General features: G+C 28.7%; 1 long non-coding RNA gene across 4 annotated transcripts in view; it reads left to right on the top strand.

The window, feature by feature from the left end:
• LOC127287419 (uncharacterized) overlaps window positions 1-13,708 on the top strand; it is a 66,970-nt gene that overhangs the window by 37,145 nt on the left and 16,117 nt on the right. For 3 of the 4 annotated variants that reach the window (XR_007843873.1, XR_007843874.1, XR_007843876.1), the window contains one exon: window positions 12,356-12,409. The exons of the other annotated variant lie outside the window; for it this stretch is intronic. This is a non-coding gene — a long non-coding RNA (uncharacterized LOC127287419). The remainder of the gene's footprint in view (window positions 1-12,355; window positions 12,410-13,708) is intronic. 4 annotated transcript variants of the gene reach the window in all.

Raw genomic sequence — 13,708 nt, 5'->3', positions numbered from 1 at the left:
TTAGTGGAATTTGACTCGTTCACGGTGGCAGTTATGTAGTGTAGCGAAGAAAAAAAAAAAAGAAAAAAAAACGCAAACAGGAAAAAGAAACATATATCGATGGTTGGCATTTCTACCGCCTGCAATGAACCTCAAGGACGGTAATACATCATAAGTTAGTAATGAACGTGTTGATTATTGCAATCTTTGGTCTCGTATATAAATATATTATATATATATACTAATCGCGAATTATGAAATCATATCCTGATGTAAAAATTTTTTGAGTCGTTTTCACTTTCATATATATATATATATATATATATCAATAAAAGATCGAGCGAAAAACAAAATTACAGTTTTTTTTTTTATTTTTAATTGTTATTGACACAATGATTTAATAGAAATTGTTCTATTCTCTAGTTTGGTGTAATTGTTATAGGGAAAAAAAAAAGAAATAAAACCGTCATCATGTAGGATACGATTCTAAGAAGATAGTAAATCAGTGAAAACCTGTTTATTCTGATCTTGTGCCGCTTCCTAATGACTAATAAAAATTATTAATGGCGCTAATCGTACTAAAAGGATTAAAAAAAAATTATCGCACTGATAGGATGTGAAAACGTAGTTGAGAGAGAGAAAATATTCGCGTAACAGCATCAAAACTACAATGGACCAAACTATTTGGTCCAGTTCGGATGCTGTCCAGACAAAAATTTTTCGAGATAAAGCCTCGGGCATAGCAGGAATGTATGGAGCACTTTTTGATAGGACCAACAGCATCTGAGCTACAATGGACCAAACTACAATTTGCTCCAGCTCGAATGGTGCCCAGACAAAAATTTTTCGAGACAAAGCCTCGGGCATAAAGTATATAAAGCAATTTTTGATAGGATCAACAGCATCCAAGCTATATAATGGACCAGTGTATTTTGGTCCTGTAGTTCGTATGCTGTCCAGTGGCAAAAAATTTTCAAGATGAAGCCTAGGAGGAGAGTTATGCTCAGATGAAAAATTGTATGATGCACTTTTTGATAAGGACCAACAGCATCCGAGCTACAATGGACCAAATTATATTTTGGTCCACTTTAGCTCGGGTGCTGGCAAAAAAGTTTCGAGATAATAAAGCGTCGAGCATAGGAGGAGCATATATAAAAAATTGTATAGACCACTTTTTGATAGGACCAACAGCATCCGACTCACAATGGACCAAATAATTCAAAAATTTTAATCATTCCGTTAAATTTTTCTTATCAATTATAAGTTTTAGAGAAATAAGGATATTAACATTTTTTTTTATTCATTCTATCTAATGAATAAAATATGAGAGTAATCTTGATATATATGATTATTTATGTCGGGCTACCTTGTATTTAGCGGGCGAGCGTAAAATTTCAATTCTCTTTGAAGGGAGTGAATCTTTTTACACACTTCAATCGACAGATACGGTTTTTTTTTATTATTATTATTATTATTGATTAGCGCGCGAGCCGGAATTAGTAAAAGAGAATCATGCACAGCATCTGGGCGCAGGGATTAATCGAGATGCAGGTGGATAGGAAAAGAAAAGAGAAGATGAGACTTGTACTCTGTATTACTCTCGAGACAACTCTCCTCTCTTCTTTACGACTTATTTTATATACGATGCTTTCTCGTATGCGTTTCAGAATGGGGGAGCGACTCTTCTCTCCCCATATCGCTGTTACGATCTTCTATTTTACATAGTCATTTAGAGAAAATGCCTTTCTTGCCTTCCCCACACCAAGTGTTCTGATTTCGATCCCTTTTTTTTTTTTTTTATTTTTATTATCATCATCATAATAATAACTCGTTCAGTGACGTAGAAACTTGGGGAGCAAATAATCTATACTAATTGTTTTTTTACGAAAGATTTTTTATTGGTCGGTACAACAAATCTGTATTGTTGCATTAACAATATATTACTACAATAAATTTTTAGTGGCGACTAAACAAAATTTGTTAGTTCCAATAATTTGTATATAGCGTAAATAATTGTTTCAATATAATAATGTAAGGATATATTATATATATACATATATATATATATATATATATACACGTACATTATTTCGCATGTCAGGATCAATGATGAGAATTAACAAGATTCTCCTTCACGATTTACGATTAAATATATTCATTGATCGAAAGATCGATTGCAGATCGATTTGTTAAGACAGCTATAGTATCCCACATTTGATTCTCACGGTGTAAGACTATATAATTCTGCGCTTCTTAGGTATAATTATTACCTATCCCTGACGTGTTTCGGATCTTGTTTTACAAAGAAAAGTGAGAGTGCTCATCAATTAACATATCCTGGCTTCAATTAAACATATATTCGTTGTGACTGTAAAGAAAAAAGTATCCCACGTGAAAAAGTTCCCGAGAATTGACCACCGGAAATTGTTGCGAAAATTCCTGTTGGAAATTTCGACTTTTTTGTCTGTAACTTGACATATATAAGAACTCAGTTTTTCAACATAAGTGAATTAAAATTACTGTTTGTACTGAACATTGCAGTTAGGAAAATTTTATTAAAGTCGTTTTATTTGTATTTGTAAAAGTGAACAAACAAAACTTTTTGGTTAGGAACTTATTTGGTTGCCTAACCTAACTTAACCATTCCTAACCTATATAATGAGCCAAAAGTTTTGAACATTCAAATGAACAAAATTTTTTTTGCAACTTCTTTACGTACAAATTTTATTACAAAATATTGTTTTAAATATCTAAAAAGAAGTTATTAATTTAATAATAATTGTTTAATTTACTGTTTAAATTTACATTGTCACCATAATTTTTAATAATTTATAGATTGAAAAAATATTTCGTTCATTTGAACGTTCAGAACTTTTGGCTCATAACCTATAAGCATTCCTAAGTTAACCATTCCTAAGTTAACCAGTCCTAAGTTAACCAGTCCTAAGTTAACCATTCGTAAGTTTACAATTCCTAACTTAGCCATTCCTAATCTAACCCAACCTAACTTATAACCATTCCTAAGTTAATCATTCCTAAGTTTACCATTCCTAACCTAACAATTCCTAACTTAGCCATTCCTAATCTAACCCAACCTAACTTATAACCATTCCTAAGTTAATCATTCCTAAGTTTACCATTCCTAACCTAACAATTCCTAACTCAGCCATTCCTAATCTAACCCAACCTAACTTATAACCATTCCTAAGTTAATCATTCCTAAGTTTACCATTCCTAACCTAACAATTCCTAACTTAGCCATTCCTAATCTAACCCAACCTAACTTATAACCATTCCTAAGTTAATAATTCCTAAGTTTACCATTCCTAACCTAACAATTCCTAACTCAGCCATTCCTAATCTAACCCAACCTAACTTATAACCATTCCTAAGTTAATCATTCCTAAGTTTACCATTCCTAACCTAACAATTCCTAACTCAGCCATTCCTAATCTAACCCAACCTAACTTATAACCATTCCTAAGTTAATCATTCCTAAGTTTACCATTCCTAACCTAACAATTCCTAACTTAGCCATTCCTAATCTAACCCAACCTAACTTATAACCATTCCTAAGTTAATAATTCCTAAGTTTACCATTCCTAACCTAACAATTCCTAACTCAGCCATTCCTAATCTAACCCAACCTAACTTATAACCATTCCTAAGTTAACCATTCCTAACCTAACAATTCCTAATCTAACCCAACCTAACTTATAACCATTCGTAAGTTTACTCATTCCTAACTTAGCCATTCCTAATTTAACCCAACCTAACTCTGATCTAACCTAAAAATTTTGTTTGTTTACTTTCATGTATAGTACAAATAAAGCGACTTAAATAAAGTTTTCATAAGTGCAATGGATTGGTTCATTGCAAACAATAATTTTAATTCTCTTATGTTGAAAAACTAAGTTTAATGACACAAAATTAACGTAAATTTCCAACAATTGTTTAAAGGTTTTTTTTTTATTATTTTTTTCAAGTTTGTGTTATTTCTGTTTTAAAAATGTTGAATACTGCTACATGGAAAGCGAAATGGAAAAATATTATAGAAAGATGAGATAGAGAATTCAAAGCCTGTTGAGAAAACGTGAGTTGAAAAGATGTCGAACTGATCGAATGTAATAAAACGGCTAATGCTACCACTACCAGACTACTCTCCGTGAGAAGTGATCTGGAGAAGATTAAGAGAAGAAATGATTTATAAAGCGGTATTTGTTGATTCCCACGTAAGAGTAGTAGGGGTTTTGTCTCTTCTTCTTCTTCTTTTTCTTTTGCCCCAAGGTCTCGATCTGCAACTTTTAAATCATGTTTTACAACTTATTACTCACTTGTTTGAAACACTCATTTATAAAATAGTATTAATGTCGTCTTACTAAGAGATTCTCCTTTTTTTTAACCCCCCACCCACTCTTTTATATTTTTGTTCTTTATAAATTTAATTAAATTTTAATTGTTTGCATTTTTAAAATTGAATTGTACGAGTAATGTTATAATGATCATAAGAAATGCACTTTGAATAATTGGTTTTGGCCATTTAGCGGATGCATTAACAGCTCATCAATTTTTCTTTCTCTTGTCTTTGAAGCGTCCTCGAATCCTTTATTTGCTGTGGTAGTGAAACAGCCTTGAGAGGAAAAAGAGGAAGAGGGAAAGGACGCGAACATTGCCATTTCGCGCGCATAGTTTACGGTTATGTTAAACTTTAAAGGTCACCAGGATTCTTCAGGATAATTGAGAAGGTATAACGAATACAAACCTTGCTAAATTCAAACGCGGAGCAATAAAAGAAATTACATTTAATAGCTCGCGCTAGCAGTCTCTCTTTTGTTTACAATCTAATTATAGCTGTGTATAATTTTTTTTTTTTTCCTCTTGAGGATTTAAAATTTTTGGTTGTATATAATTTCTAGATTTTAGAATTTGACTTTCTCAAATTATTAATTTGAAATTTCATTTGTTCTTTTTCTCCTTTCGCTGGTTCGGTGACACTTGCAAATTGCCAATCTATATATCTATCGTCGAAGGTTTATATTTCTTCGTGGTAAAACGCGAATTCAAACTTGTTTGATGCTCATCGACGCCTTATATGTTCAAACGACGTGATTACCGTGTGTTTTCCAAATACGGATTTCTTAGCCTATAGTAGGATCGTAAATTCTGGTTAAAAAAAAAAAAAGAAAAACCGGATTTTCTCTCTTCCTCTAAAGAAAACGCGGAAAATGCGCTGCGCGCTCTAGAAACAAATCTTTTCCTGGTTTAAATATAATTTTTAGTTTCTTTTTTCTTTACAAAATATCATTTCCTTTCAATTGAAAATGGAAAATCGAATAGTAAAAAATGGAATGGAATTTGGTCTCGGAAAAAAGAACCATAAAAAAGAAAAAAGAATCACGTCTCCTCAGGTAGGATTCAGGGTCCAGAAACGACCTTGAGATTATTGTTGTTGTTTCCCTCCTCGAAAGTGATTGTGATCTTTTGAGAAATAAAAAAAAAAACACACCTGATCTTTCACTTTACTTTCGAGGATGATAGTGTGTTCTAAAGGAACGTTATATATGTAAGTGCAAAGAAAGTCATGTCAAGAGTCGACTCGATGACGATAATTTTATCTCCTTTAACTAGCAAACTAATTTCTACTTTAACACCTCTTGATTTTTTTGCCTTGGAAAAAAAAAAAAAAAAATTTCCCCCCTTTTATCTATAACAAATATCCTTTATATGAACATTAACTAACGCGAATGTATGCATGAATGCGTGTCTAAAATGTATCCATAAGTTTTGCCACTGCGATATAAGCCTCTTCATTTGGCTTTCACGTGCGCGCTTTAGTGAGTGAGAGAGAGAGAGAGAAATTTCATCGTGACTTCCATAAATTTGTTGCATATTTCTCTTCCATGTTCGATAAATCCTGTAATTTTTAGGTTCTCGAGAAACTGTGCTGTGTATATTTATATATATAGGAGAAAAATAAAAATGTATGTACATTAAAAAAATTTGTATGTACAGAAAAAGGGAAATTGTCTACAAAGGGTGCTTTGTAAGAAAAAAAAAATGGTAGAGAAATGGATAAAATTAATGCAAAAAAAAAGAGAATTCTATTTTGTTTCTCTTTAAATCTGAATTGGTGAAAAATAATTAATTGTTAGTCAAAACTTAGCTGATTTTTTGCTTCAGCAATTTGGAAAAAATATAAATAATTTTTAGTAGAAAGTAACTAATTTTTAATGGAAGCATAACTGAAAACATAGTAAAAACTACTAATTTTAGTAAAATTTAATAATTGAAATTCGTTACTAAATATTTTGTAGTTTTCTACTAACAATTAGTAGTTTTCTACTACCAATTAATAGTTTTTTATATTATACTAATTTGTTAGTTTTATACCAAGATTTAGTAGTTTTATACTACTAATTAGTAATTTTCAGCTTATAATTAGTTATCTTTTTCTACTAAAAATTAGTTAAAATTATTAATAGTTTTTTTTTACTACTGAATTGTAATTTTCTACTAACAGTTAGTTATTTGGTTTTGTTAAAAAAAAATAGTTACAATTAGTAATTTTCTGCTAAAAATTATTTACTTTTTTCTACTAAAAATTAGTCAAAATTATTAGTAGTTTTTTTTTTTTTGCTACTAATTTGTAGATTTCGACTAACAGTTAATTATTTGGTTCTGTTAAAAAATTAGTACTAATTCAGATTTAAAGAATTAATTTGTAACAAATTTTTCCTTTTCGATTTTTATTTCTTCAGAAAAAAATTTTTTTTTTATAATCTTTATTTATTTATTTTTTTATTCTCTTTAATTTTTTTTTTGTATTGTACTACATCGTTTATTGTTTGTCACATGTCTTGAAACCGAATACGTGCCTTAAAAACATAATTTTTAACAGAAAAAAATAATTCTTCAAAATCATTTCCTGCTGATTCATATTTTTTTTTTTTATTTTTTATTTCTAAAATTCGTGTTAAAATTTTCTTTTAAGAATTATAAATACGTGAAAAGATTGAATTTGACTGGATTTATTTTTTTTTCAGTTAAATTGTCTCTCTTTGAGATTTTACAAACTGCAGCTGCATTTACCCATTAAAAGAGTATACATAATTATGATGAAAAACCATTAAAATCGCAAAACGGAAACCACAAATCTTTGTTGCAGTTTATTTTCAATTAGTGTTTTAACTTACGTGAATTTTTTTTTCTCTCTCTCTCTCTTTCTCTTTATAATCTTGACAATGCAGTTTCATTGTTATTCAACTGGTGGAATGTCACATATATAAATGCCATTTTTAGTTTTTATTTTTTTTTTTTTTTTTACTTTATAATAGACATTGGATTGATTTAATCTTCAATATATGTAAATTAGAATCCTGTCTTCAGTGTGTTCACTATTATTATCGTTACCCATGGGGGGAGACTGTTTTAAATCCTTGGAGATAAAATGGAAAGGAAAATTCGTGGTATGCTTATCAGGTTGAATCTTTTTTGTCATTGAGAAAAATCTTGACTTTTTTTTTTTATTTCGTCTTTAAGTGCATTCCTTAAATTCAGTCAATTATTTATTGAACCTTTTTTTATTTTCTGTGTATAGGAAAAAAAAACATTATTATGAATTAATATTATTATTACTATTATTATAAATATATTTATAGTAATGTTTTATTTAATTAGGAGGTAAAATAATAATTGAGAGATATTTTAATTTTTTTTTTTTTGTTAAAATTTTTTTATTATTAGGTTATGAAAATTTTGTTTCTTTTTGAAAATTAGAAAAGTTGAATTATTTTTTTTTGCGCTGATAGTTTTTAAAAAATATTTTTAAATCGAAAGGGTCGTGTCTTCTCTTTTAAAAAGTTTCGAGAGAGGCTGTATAGGGTCTGGACCGTTTCAAATCCAGTTCCTGGCCATCATTTATTCGTCCTCGCCTCTTCTTTTCTCGGATCCCTCGATTATATAGTGAAGGGCCTATCCTTTCGCCTGACCACAAAGACTCGTTTTTTGTCCTTATAGTTTGAAAAAATAAAAAAATAAACATTGAGAATTTCGGATCCTCTCTTTTTGACGTTTATACGTATCCAAAATGAAAGGAACTAGTCTACTATTTTATTCTTTAGCAAGTATATAGTTATTGATCCTCTTATATATATATATATATATATATATATATATATATATATATATATATATATATATATATATATATATATATATATATATATATATATACATATAGAGGGAAAAACTCAAATTTTGTCCCTTTTCCTTTTTGTCTTTTATTTATCACCACCCAGTTCTTTTTTCTCTTTCTCGTTTTAAGAATTCCATAAAATATCTAACTTATTGACTTTTTAGACTATAAAAAAAATATATATATGTATAAGATTTGAAATTTATTTTTAAATTCCCTCCCGTTCAAAGGGAAATGAAAATTTATTTTATGGTTTCCTGTAGATATATATGGAATGAATTCTTATGGGGAAATAATTCGATTTTTTTGAATTCTATTTTAGGAGGTATTATTATTATTATTATTTTTGAGGTATTGGAAAATTTTCATTTATATTTTGAAAAAAAATATCATTGATTCAAGAAAATCATTTACTTGTCGCGTATATTTGATTAACTAATTTTTTTAATTCAAGAAAATTTATTTCAAACACGGAAAAAAATCTTTACCTCACAAAAAATTAAAAGGCATTAAAATAAGCTGCAACGCTTATTATTTTAATGTCTTTTAATTTTCTGTGCTGGAACAATTAAGCGATAAGTTTCACTGGAATAGCGATATGTTTCACTAAAACAGGGAAAGTTTTCACTATTTTAGAGAAACATATCGCTGTTTCAGATATAAAGATTTTTTTCACGTGAACTATTAATATAGAATTTTCTTGCATCAAGAAAATATTAAATCAAATACGGACAAGTAAATGGGTTTTCTTGATTCAATACTATTTTTTTCCACTGTATAGGATATCGTTTAGTTAATCATTTATTTTATTTATTATTTATTTATTCAATTTATTAATTTTTTTTATTTATTTATTTTTTTATTCTTTTTTTTTTGAAATAACTAAAAATGACTGTTTTGTGAGTGGATGGAACAAAAAAAAAAAAAAAAGAATATTACACATAGAGGGAACAAAGTAAATTGCAATATGGAGTCCGCGAGTAAAAGCGTGGCGTCCTCCACGGCTGGCTGGCAAGGCTGTTTTGTCGAGCCATATAGGCTCACGGTTGTTATGGCATTAACACGTAAGTGCATAAGTGTGGCTTGTGGTAAAGAGTGAGTGAGAGAGAGAGAGATAGGGCTGCTGGTAGGTTATAGAGTTAGGTTTAGAAGCCGCGAAGGTTGCGGTGGTTGTAAAAGCTACAACTCGAGGTGAATGAACCCTTACAGTATATATATATATATATACATCAACTACTGCACAACTTTTGTTATATTGGTCGACTAAAAACAATCTCATTTTTATAACCTTTTCTCAGCTACCGGATATATGCAAAAGACGCTTTTAAGCTCTTCTCGGATTTTTTTTTTCGTTTCATTCATATATATTTATTTTCCAAAAAAAAATTTTTGTTTCTCATTCATATATTTATTTTTACAAAAAAATTTTCTCCTCATTCATATTTATTTTGGCAAAAATTTTTTCTCTTCATTCATATTTTTTTTGAAAATTTTTTTTTTTGTACCGAAAATCTTTTTTTCTAGTAGAAATTAACAGAATTCACTATATATACTGGCGCAGTAAAATGGTACCAGTACTGCGCCAGTAGTCGATTTTTGATAGGGTTCTTATAACGAAAAAAAAAATTAGTAAAATTTTACTAATTCAAAAGCATAAAGTGAGTCACTATAATTTCACAGAAAATTAAAAGGCATTAAATTAAGCTGCAACGCTTATTATTTTAATCCAATTTTGCTTATTTTAATATCAATATGGATTAAAATAAACAAAATTGGATTAAAATAATAAGCGTTGCAGCTTAATTTAATTCCTTTTAATTTTCTGTGTTAAAATTAATTAAGGTAGGTGGCTAGGTGGCAGCTACTAAACACGTGTTCACATGTGTCTCGGTTGATTTTGTTTAAATAAAACGGTTTAAGTTTGGTCTGTTCTTTTACAACCTTATAGTTATAAACATTATTTTGTGCTGGTTTTTAGTGAAAGTTTTTTATTATCTGCACCATTTGCCTTAACTTGGCTCTCTGATTTGAATTTTTTCTAACCTAACATTGGACTGATATACTTGTGTGAAGTTTTTTGTTTATGTAACTTCAATTGGAACTGTTTTCGCTCAATTTACTTTTTATTTTTATTTGAATGATTATTTGTGTGCAAAAATGGCCTCTAGTGTTGAAAATTGTGCAAAATGTGGTAAAGATATTACACGTGCTATTCCTACTTTGTGTAGGAAGTGTAATCTTCCTTATCATCCCAGCTGTGCGTTACAGCTGTCTACTTTGCCTGATGGGTCGTTCACCAAATGTTGTAAACCTAGGTCATTGTCTCCTTCAAATAATTCTCAATCTTCACAAACCTCTGTTAACTTGGATAGTATTTTGAGAGCTATTAAGGTTTTATCAACAACAGTTTCTGATAATTTTGCCAATATGACTGAAAACATGTCAGATATCAACAAAAAACTCGATGACACACTGTGTAGGCTGAGTAATATGGAAAGCAGAGTTGTTGATTTGACAGAGCGTCTTAATGTTGTCGAAGAGAGACTTGATAAATCTGAGGCAAATGGTTCTACAAATATTGATTCTAATTCAGTAACTAATGTCTGTATAAATGAACTTGTTGATCGAAAGGAAAGAAAGAACAATCTTGTTTTATTTAATCTTCCAGAATTGGACACTTCGTCAAATAATAGTTGTTCTTTGAAATCTGTGGTTACGAATAAATTAAAAAAATTCATTCAAACAGATGATCTTGAAAATATACGCACATTTAGAATTGGTTCTAATGCGCAGGTTTCTCGTAAGCCTCGCCCTGTTAAGATTGTATGTGAGACGGAAGAGAAGGCACAAGTAATTCTAAAAAAATTTGTAAGTGTCAAAAGAGACTCAACACGTTCAAGGGAGTTGGAAGATCTTTGGATGTCGAATGACAGGACGGTTATGCAGAGGGAGGAGATTAAGAGAGTGAGGGAGGAACTAGAGACCCGTCGATTAGACGGAGAAATGAATGTGTCAATGGTCTACCGGCGTGGAATCCCTACCATAATTAAAATCCCCCCTAGAAATCGCACATCCACTCTTACAGTCCAAATAGATGCGTGTAAGGAGAATCTATAGTGATTTCCCCACTTGGTGCCCAAGGTTGTGTCCCTTCCTTGAGATAAACTTATTTTATTTCTATCTATGAAAGTGATTTAAGGAAATACATACAAAACTAAACGTAGACATTGTGATTTAGATAAAATCAGTATTATTGAACAATAACAATTATTTTTGAAATTAATTGATATAATGGTAAAGCAGATTCTATTTATCGAAAATTAATCTTCTCTTTTGATAATAATGTAATTTGATTTATGTTATTCTTTACTGTATAAACTTATAATGAACTTTAGCCATTATAGCGCCTACCTAGATTTAGTTAATATTTTATATTTTGTATTGTTACTTACGTAACTATTAGAATTTAGGAGTACTTTTGTACGAAAGGGCATGTCCCGTTATGTTCTAAATAAATAAAAAATTTTTTTACTAATTCAGATTTAGAGATTTATTTTTATCTTAAAATTTTATAAATTTTTAATATTTTTCAATTATACTACATATATATATATATATATAGGTATAGTGATATATACACCCTGAAATTAATTCTCTGTGTCAGGTTTTATTCATTATGTTTAAAAGGTGTAAAAAAATATATGATGTGAACGTTGAGCACTTTAAGTACATGAGAAAGTATCTTTTAAATTGAAGATGACGAAGCATTACAATGTTGCAGGTGAACATAATATTTCAGCACGATTATATATATGTATATATATATTTGAAAGTTCAAAGTGCGTATTCGATCTCAAGTCGCGGATGCTTTTAATGCATTTTTTTTTTTTTTTGTTCGTTTATATTTAAAAATATATAGTCTTCGTTTGTTTTTTTACGATCTAAGATAGACTTTATTTTAATTGACTTCATATTTTTTTCTAAATATATCATATTTTGATTTATTTATTGTCGCATTTCATTTTTAGTTCAATGCTCGTTATCTTTAAGTAATTTTAATTTTTTTAAACTATTATTAATAATTTATTTATTTCCATAATAATAAATAATAATTATTAATAAGATTTATTATTATTTTTATAATTGAAAATTGAATAATTTGTGATTTTCTTTTTGTTTCAGGTAACAAATTTTACAATATGAAGATATAAAATACACGCGGTGAAAAATATAAAGGTATGACAAACTATTATGAATATATAGTTGGAAAAGTGCGACAACTCTCTCTTTTTCTTTGTCTCTTATATATATATGTATATGTAGCTTTATAAAGGAAACGCCGGGAGAAAATATCTCTGAGAGACTCTCATTTTTCCTCCACCCCCCCCCCCCTCTCTCTCTCTCCTTCTGTCTCTCTCTCGGAAGAGAGAAAATCGCGCGTTACTGCAGTGGGAAGTACTCGTAGAAATTCCTGTACAAAAGTGCAATTCCTGCTAAGTTGGCGCACGATGCTAATGTACTTAGCACTTGGCCGTGGAACATCCTCGAAGGATCCTGACATTAGTGATGTATAACGTAAAGTTGAACATATAAGCAAACTTGTATATATAGCTTCGTAATTGAATACATATATAATATATAAAACGGGGAAAGTGTATTTTAATTTTTAATATTATCTAAAAATTTTTATTTATAAAGTAATTTATTTGTTCTTTATTAGTTTAAATTAAATTTGAACCGATACACTTTTTTTTCTAACTGTTACTTAATTCTTATTTCGAATATTATTTGATTATAGAAAGTTGCTATACGTTTAATTATTTTTTTATCTTTACTCTTTTTTTTTTTTTATTTGAGGAAATAATTTTGAAAGGCATTATTTCGAAAAAAGAAATTTTTGTATTTGGAAAAAATATAGTATATTTTCTAAATTTGAATTAGTTACTTTTAGCTAATTTAACTATGCCGATATTAAATGTATTATTATAACCGTTTTGACTCATTTTTAGTTAAATATGCGACTAATTTTTAATAGAAAATTACTAATTAATTTAGTAAGGCTACTAGTTTAATTAGTAAATATTAATAAATGAATTAGTTGTTTTCTATCATCAATTAGTCACTTTTTATACTCAAATTTAATTAAAAGTAACTAATTTTTAGTAGAAAACTACTAATTTGTTTTGTGAAAAATGACTAATTGTTAGTAGAAAAATACGAATTTATTTATTAAGGCTTCTATTTAAATTAGTAAACTTTAATAAATGAATAAAAATATATATAAATCCGAATTAGTTAAAAATAACTGTTAGTAAAATCTTGATTGACTTTTTAGTAATTAGTAAAAAAATAACTTTTTGTAAAAAGAAGTAACTAAAAGTAATAGTAACTATAATTTTCATTGGAAAAATAACTGTAAAAAATATATTCAAAAACTAATTGAATTAGTTACCAGAAATTTTGGTTAAAATTTTAGTTTTAGTTTAGTTGAAAAATAAATTTAACTAATAATAAGTTATTTTTAATTTAAAAAAT

This window comes from Leptopilina boulardi, unplaced genomic scaffold, assembly GCF_019393585.1.
Source record: "Leptopilina boulardi isolate dan_hultmark-lab unplaced genomic scaffold, ZJU_Lbou_2.1 LbouV2_370, whole genome shotgun sequence".
Lineage (NCBI taxonomy): Eukaryota > Metazoa > Arthropoda > Insecta > Hymenoptera > Figitidae > Leptopilina > Leptopilina boulardi.
Note: the sequence above shows the minus strand (reverse complement) of the source record. Positions and strands in the feature narration are given on the sequence as shown.